We start from the raw sequence: 9,122 nt of genomic DNA, 5'->3' as shown, positions 1-9,122 counted from the left end.
ACTTTTATTCTCCCCTAATACTTTCAAATTCGTTAGAGTACCAGCATTTAAGAGGATTACAATCCTTTTACAGCATGGATATCAAGGAAGATCGGAAAAGCCAAGTATAGACATTCACTATAATGAATTTTGATTGGTTGAGTGAGTGGGTCCTAATAAATTTGCTTAAAAAAATTCAATTTGAAAATTTCTGAAAATTTGAAATTCAAACCTAAAAATTTACTACAAAAATTCAATGAATGGGGTTGGATTGTGAGTGGTTATTAGAGACCATCATGGCTGGTGTTTTGATACAAGTAAGTTCTAGTAAATTCGACAATCGTGAATTGCGAGTATATTAGAGGCAAAGACAATGTTGTTTTTACTTGAATATGGCTCTGCAATGCTTTTGTAGTTGGGTTGAGGTAGAAGGTGATAGTCCACAAGTGATTGAATTGCTCCATTCAAGACAATGTAAGGGGTCATATCTAGGAACCATTGTCGAAGAAGCTTTAACACTTGCAAGTAGCTTTGATAGTATTATTCTATTAATAATGTGTTCAGGGAGGCTAATGAAGGATCTCATGTGATGGCTCACCTTAGTCCTTTAGATCATTCGATCTACAAGGGCGTGGGTGGAAGGATGCCCAAATAATTTTGATGATATTGTTGATGTTGATGCTTGCATTTATAATAAATAAATTAGGATAGCTTTGGCTGCTTTCATAAAAAATGTGTACAAAAATTATTTTTTTAGTATCAAATATGGATTTATTCTACATATTTTTAAATATTTTGGTATCAAATTATTAATTATAATATAAAATGTACTTATTTAATTTCAACTTATAATATATTGATGATAATAAAAGCAAAAATATTGTTGTTGTTGTTGTTGTTGTTATTATTATTATTATTATTATTATTATTATTATTATTATTATTATCATCAAAAAACCTACAAAGTCAATCAATTTACAAGAAATTGGTAGGAAGCCGAGATACAATCTGGGCCCCCACCCTTCTAGCTATAGCAAACCCGATCCTGCTGAAAATGTGAGCAGCTGCACGAGCACCAATATCCTGAGTCTTAGCGAATGCCTGTACACGCTTCAGCAACGCAATAGCATCTTTCTCTAATTCCCCCAACGAAGAAAAGGAGAAAGGAAGAAAAACATATCCAATAGCCCTACGACGCGCCCCATACTTGTCCCGCTTCCGCTGAGCCGCCGCCGACACAACAGGGCCAGGAACGAAGTTAGTGAACCCCGATTTTGTTAAAGGTGAAGACCTCATCAAGTCAACACATACATCAAGGCCTCTATCCCAGGAATAAAGCAGCACATCTGCTGGTCGTAGAGCCCCATCGTTCCCTCCAGTCAACCCAACGTTAGCCTCCTTTCTAGCAGAAATCTCATACCGAAAACAAATGTCAACTAGGGTGTCATGAACAACGTTGTGCTGATGTTTAATACCCACAATCCCAGCACTGCATGATCCCCATAAAAAACCCTTGAGCAAGCAGAACACGGTGTTGAAATGGAGAACAAAGGAACACCCAACCGGTAGCAAAGAACACTACGACAAGTCTTACCATTCATAGTCTGACCTAAACCCGATATCGGGACCGTCCGCAACCAGGCCGAAGAGTGATCCCCCTGTTGGGACTTCCATAAGGCAACCTAATGCGGAGATAAGAAGAAAGTGGATTCTGTAGGTGAAGTGACCTTTGTGAAATATATATCTGCCAATTTTTTCATGAGTCTGGGGGCAGCGATCTCACTAGGGTTACTCATAAGGTCAGCCTCCACAGTCTTGTTAAAAAGACTTAGAGCACCATCGAAGGCCGGTCCCAGACCAACAATACCAAAATTGCGAAGAAGCGTAGCCTGTAGACTAGAAGTCTAGAGACGTGACGCAAGGAAAGAAAAATGTCGAACATCACCAACCGAATAGACACCCAAACCACCATAAGCAAAAGGTAAGGAGGCAAGCCGCCATTGCCAATCACCAAACCAGGCCCCAAAGCAGTTATAATGCGCTCCAAAGAAGCCTGAAGGGCTACGTCAAAAGAAATATGCGCCTTCAAAAAGACGAGGAGGACAAGTGCGCATAGAAAATTGGAGTTTCGAAACCCCAGTACACGCACGAAGAAGCAACAACTCGCATTGGGATCATCGAGCTTAGCAACAACATCTATTAGCACAACGTTCTTCGACACTCTCTGCGAAACAAGCTCACCACAGAAAGAGGAATCGCCACTGACAGGACCACCCAACAACTTAACACCATGCACAGGACGACCAATATCTGGAGGAAAGACACCGACAAGACGGCTACGAGGGTCCTCTGAGGGCCAAAATACCTCTGTTTTCTCAACGTTGGCATGGAGTCCGAGACGAGGTCCCTCTGCTAAAATCAACTCCAAAACCTTTCCTACCACTAAGGTATCACCAATAATAGTACCATCACCAAGCTTGCAAACATAAGTTAAAAGAATCCCTGATTTGGCACACTAACGGGTGAAGAACCAAAGCAAAAAAACAAAGGGCCTAGAGGATTACCTTGTTGCACTCCCTGACATGACCATAAGATACGGTCCTCGTAAAACAACCTGGTTGGAGTATAGTAACAGAATTCAACCCATCGCGAGAGAGAAGGACAACGGAGATGAACCTCACGCAACAAATCACCAAAAACCTACAAAGTCAATCGATTTACAAGAAAATACTGGGGAGCTGAGATACAATCTGAGCCTCCACTCCTCTAGGAATAGCAAATCCTACCATAGTGAAGATATGAGCAGCAACATATGCCTCAATTTCTTGAGTCTTTAAGAACTTCTAGACCCGCTTTAGCAACGCAGCTGCCTCCTTCTCTTATCCCCCAAGATAAGAGAAAGAGAAAGGAAGGAAATCGTACCCAATCGTCTAACACCTAGATTCATACTTGACCCACTTACAATGAGTCGCATCAGTCACAACCCCGCCACGCTACAAAGGCAGACAACCCAATATGAGTTTAAGAAGAAGACCTAGTCAAGTGAATGCACACATCGCGACCACGTTCTCAAGCGTAAAGCAACACATATGCAAGTTTGAGGGTCCCGTCGTTCCTCCCAGAAAACCCAATGTGATAGCTAATACTTTCGTCGTTTTTTTATAACATTAGGGACTTTGCACTTATCGATGCACATTTTATAGCTCAAATCTCTTAAATTTGATTGTTGTAAAAATTATAAAATGTTAATATTAATAAAGTACAAAAATTCTTATACGTGGTCATGCGCGATGTGCCCAATCATTATGGGGATTACTACGTTAGTGTTACTAGATTAATCTCGTTTGATGCACAATTTGAACGAGATAAACTTTTCTAAATTTGTTTATTTTTTTATACCAAATCAAGACAAAAAGAAATTTTCGAAAATAATAATGCATAATATTTAAAAAATAGATAAAACAGGATTCGTAGAAAAATTGAATGATGAAAGGAGTACTTGAAGGAGAAAAATTAAATTATTGTTGCTATAGAGTATAGACTAATTTTCAGAAATTAATACTTCTAATAATATAATTGATTAGAATTTTATAAAGTAAAATAAAATTATAAAATGATGACATCAATTATAGTTTTGGAGGGAGAATATTTAGTCACAACATGACATGTGTCTAATTTTATTATAGGATGATGTCAGCAGTTGTTACTTTGGTATTCCTTCCGTTTTTTTATATGTTATTGATGAGATTGCGTGGAGTTTAGAAGATTTAATAAACCCTTAATAAAATAAGATGTAAGTGGGGTAATAGATAAGGTTATTATTTATACTTTGTATATTGAAAAGTAATTAAAGTGGTGTTAGAGGGAGTGGGACCATTAGAGGAGTGAAAAATGATAAAGTAAGAAAGAGTAGCTTAGGGACATTAGTGGATAAAGATGCATTATTAATTTAAACTGAATGATATTTCAAAAAATAGAACTCTAGCTTATTATATATATATATATATATATATATATATATATATATATATATATATATATATATATATATATATATATATATATATATAAAAAACCTGACAAAAATAGTAACTCAATCTTAAAAAAAAACTGAGGGAGTGAGTATTGGTTATAGATATTGGGTTACTCAGACAGGCATTACAGGGGTTACTTTGTCAATATTACTCGATCAAAGCTATAGGAGTCACTTCGTCAGTGTTGTAGAGGAAACTCGTTACAAGCGGCCACACAATGTGACCATTTCCACACAAAACATGCTGAATAAAGTATCTTTCAAGACAAATATAGAAGATCTTACATGACTAATTCGTTTCGTTATAATCACAATAATTTTTTTATATCCCCTCGTTAGTCATTAAGGACATTTGGTGAATTATCTAAAAAGCTCAGTGACATTTGGTCAATTTTAAAAAAATTCAATGGTCGAATTTGGTGAAATCAGTAATATTTAATTGGCAAAATTGGTCTCAACACTCTGAATTATATGGCTTGGGTGCACCCAGCACCTTGTACTTTGCTTAGTGGCCAAAACGCCACAAACTAATGACTTGGGTGCAAAGCGTACCTTTAGTGAGTTTTTCGGCCACCATTCTCACCGGTGCCGGTGAATTTAATTTTTATCCTTCGATTTGCGTGCTGAAAAATATCCCTTAAAGGTTTTGGGGGTCATTTTGACCTTTAAAGAGTTTAAATTGAGCTCGAAACACGAAAAAAAAAATGGCATACATGATTCGTTTAACATGTTATAAAAAATATTGATTTAGGTGTCATTGATTTTAAGTCGAATTGAGTCATTAACGCTATTCTTTTCTTGTTTCGAGCTCAATTTGGAACCCGAGGAATCAAAATAACCCCCGAAACTTTTACATGACATTTTTCGGCATGCAAATTGAAAAAATTCACCAGCTTCCGCGAGAACGGTGGCCGAAAAACTCACTAAAGGTGTGCTTTACACCCAAATCATTAGTTTGTGGTGCTTTGATTACTAAGCAAAGTACAGGGTGCTCAGTGCACCCAAACCATAGTTCAAAGATTTGAGGCCAATTTTGCTTATTATTTTGTCTTTTTCCCTTATTATGTTGCCATAATCAGAAAGAGCTCTTCGGAAATGTATAGATATGGTGCACACATCACTCGTGTTAGCCTCCTTAACATTTACAAAATTTGAAATATATAAGATGTTCAATATTGTATGAATTAATATTGGATTTTCTATGATTCAATTCAGTTTTAATGGTTGAGGTTAGGGGTGTTCAAATTCGGGTACCCGGAGTTTCGGGTACTTGTTAATTTGTCCCATGTCCCGACCCGAATATCTCGGGTACCCGGGTTCCCATGTCCCGACCCGAATATCTCGGGTACCCGGATTTTTGAATGATTGTAATTAATTTTCTCCCAACAGATAAAAAATTGAAAAATAATTTAGATCTACTACCCAAACTCCACACAATCGAACAACCAAGATACAAAATAACCAATTACAAGCTTTGTTTCAATAATAATAATAAAATTTGAAATATACAAAGAATTAGAAGAAATCTAATATAACTAGAAATTGCATTAGCATCAAGGAATTGGATCTTACATATGCAAATAAATAAATTTATATATATATATATATATATATATATATATATATAAAAAGAACATATTCTTATTCAATGGTCATGGTCTCTGTACATGTATGAATATCCTCTTCTTTACTTCTGCGACATTGTTGGGCGACAGTTGCAACATAGAAACGGTTGATTCTAGCGACCACCGCGACATTGTTGAGGAAGTAGCACGCAAAGACAACCAACGACGGAGTAGGGCGAAGCAGCAGCGAGCCTTCGACAGAGGTGGGCGGTTGAGAGAGGTTTTGATAGTTTGAGAATAGAGAAGTAGGAAGAAGCAATGGAATTAAACAGAGAAGGAACTAAAGGAAGAAGAAGGCAGGAAGAGAGAGGAAGAGAGAGGAAGAGAGAGAGAGGAAGAGATGAGCGGCGGAGAGAGAAAGGAAGAGAACCCTAATTTTTAAACTGGTATAGTGGTATACTATGGGCTGGGCTACCTGCTTATTAGTAGCGATTTTTTTTTAAGTTTAATTTGTTATCGGGAAATCGGGTACCCGATAATGGAATAATGCGCCCCATGTCCCGCCCCGAATAGAAGGCGATTTTCCCGGGTCGGGTACTCGTCCCGGAAAAACAGTTTTTTCTCCTAAATTTCCTATCGGGTAGTTACCGGGTCATCGGGAAATCGGGTCGGGACAATCGGGTCGGGTTTTTTTGAACACCCCTAGCTGAGGTCCATTTATTAATTTTGGAAAATAATATATGAATAGAACTAGGGCATGTTTTGTTCACCTTATTTTCATTTATTTTAGGTCTAATAAGTTCAAATAGTTTAATAAATTTAAGATAATTTCAGCTCAGTAAAAATAATTTCAGATATAATAAAAGTTACCCAAGTTCAAATTACAACTAAAATAAGCTTTAATAAGTTCAAAGAATTTGAAATAAGTTTAAATAAGTTCAGTTAAGCTCTGATAAGTTCAGTAAAGTTGTAATAAATTGATGCATATAAGTAAAAATCAGGTGAATAAAACATAAATATTTGAAACATATATGATTAGCTAGGAGTGTATGTTAGGAATTGGAATTTTATCAGTCAATGTCGACAAACAGAGTTCAATGGTTTGTATCCGACAAAAGATGTTCAAGTCGTAGGTGAGTTGTACTTGATCTGTCTTCTTCTGAGGGATTTCATCAAAAACCTTAAAACAATCCCTTTTTTCTTTATATCCTTTACAATTATAAGAGCTTTTGTATCGGACAAAATTTTGCCAGTCACAAATAAGAAATTTCAGTTACGGGCATTAAATTTGGCCGTTACAAATACATTTTTGTAATGTATATTATTTATGCCCGTTACAATCAGGGGGTTACAAACTTACAAATAGAGTTTTTTTCCACTAGTGAAAGTCATGGGAAAATTTTGAAAACTCTTATTAGTTTTTATCTAGAGAAAAAGATATTTCTTCTACTTGTGGCTCATGTGTTGTAGATTTTTTTTTTCACACTCAAGAACAACTTCATTAATCATTAAGATGAATACTCATAAAATCAAATAATAATAATAATAAAAAAAAAAACTTAATTCTTTTAAATTAATCTCAAAGTTCTTCGTTATCCATACTCTACCATTCTTAAGATTTTAATTAATGTGTTATGATACGTGAATAACTAATGTGATACCAAAATAACTAATATGATACCCACATCACAAGAATTAATACTTGAATAAATAATTTGCTACGAGCATAATAATTGAAAATACTTTTTTTTTTTTTTTTTACATAAATATATTGTAATATCATTTTGAAAGGATTTATCTAACTATCATCAACCATATATAATCATTCATCAAAATTGTTAATCTATATTCCTTATCTCCATACACCTACATGTGAAATCAATCACCAAACACATAAACGCTACTTTAAGAACTACATCAAATTTGGAATTTCAAGGTACAGTTGAACTAATTCCTCTACACCATGTAAATCAAGCTAACTTAGAGGATAATTATGAAATTGCCTTCGCTTTTGCCTCAAGGTCGTTCCCTCCCGCAACACCATAGTCTTACTACCGTAATTTGAGATATTTAAGCATTCTCTTTCACAAATTACTCTGTAGCCTACATGAATTATGGTTGCAAAGTTTTGATTGATGATTGTTCACTGATTACCAACCATATTACTATTCATGAGTATTGTCTGTGGTTATAATAATAACTGAATATGCGTTATTATAATTAAAAAAATTCCCGCTTACTTATACGTAGGCGGTAAAATACCAAATGTGTCCCTCTCAATTTTTCCCTCCTATTTTTTCATTGAGCCATGTGTTGTCAATTAGATATTGGTTGTCTATATAGGGTTCACATAGACTATGTTTATGCGTACCATCTTTCAAGGAGGATGGCTTTATCCTCTCATTCATTCTCTCTCCTTACCCTATTTTGACATCTTATACTCTCTTTCATGCATCCACCTTATTCCCCATTATCTCTTTCCTCTTTTCCATCCTTTACCACTTATTTTTCCCACATCATAGGGTACCCTCTTGATATACTTTATACCATAAGAGCATGAATATCCAGGAGGATGGCTTTATCCTCTCATTCATTATCTCTCCTTACCCTATTTTGACACCTCATACTCTCTTTCACCCACCTCATTTACCACTATCTTTTTCCCCTCTTCCATCCTCTTCCATTAATTTTTCCCACATCAAAGGGTATCCTCTTGATTTCTTTAATGATAATAATAATAATAATAATTAGTATTCGATGATTAGCATACATAATAAAAATTACTATACTTTACCAACATTTTGATACAATAACATATGGAATTAGGAATAAAAACAATAATTGATACACTAAAGTACAACAGATATAAGAAATTAAATATAAATAACTAATTATTCTTATTTTTCCTTACCGATTACTAGTATGCCCAAATCCTGCCCACAAATGTTTTACCAAATCTTGTTTAAGTGACATATGAGTTTGTTTATCGTGGAGTTTTTCTGGTGTTGCCATAAATGTGGTTAGATTAGGATTTTGGTAACGCGGGGTTACGGTGAAAGTTGTTGCTCTTCTATTTGAAGTTCCCGCTAAATACTCGAGTTGTTCAGTAGCAAACTCATTAGAGCAAGTTTAGCCCCAAGTCTTAAGACTTGAATGTGATATCATTTTTGGTGGTCCCGATGTCATCAAATTCTTGTTAAGACTCACTAAGACTTACACATATTTATAAATTTAGCCCTAAGACTTAAATATTTGACCTATTATATGTAGAAAAGTGTAAGAAAAAAAAGGGATAATAAAAATAAAAGTGAGGTGGGAGTAGTGGATCCCAATCTCAAGTCTTAAGTTGAGTCTTGAAATTTCAAGACTCAATTTGAGACTTGCTTGAGATTTTTGAAGAAAAATGGGAAAAGTCTTAAGCATAAGTCTTAAGACTCAAAATGATGATGTCATCCCAAGTTTTAAGACTTGAGGCTAAACTTGCTCTTAGGATCCCAATAGTTAAGATAACTATCGGGCTCAACTTCCACGATCATATTGTGCAT

This window comes from Chenopodium quinoa, unplaced genomic scaffold, assembly GCF_001683475.1.
Source record: "Chenopodium quinoa cultivar QQ74 unplaced genomic scaffold, ASM168347v1, whole genome shotgun sequence".
In the NCBI taxonomy this organism is placed as follows: domain Eukaryota; kingdom Viridiplantae; phylum Streptophyta; class Magnoliopsida; order Caryophyllales; family Amaranthaceae; genus Chenopodium; species Chenopodium quinoa.
This window is presented reverse-complemented; position numbering follows the sequence as displayed.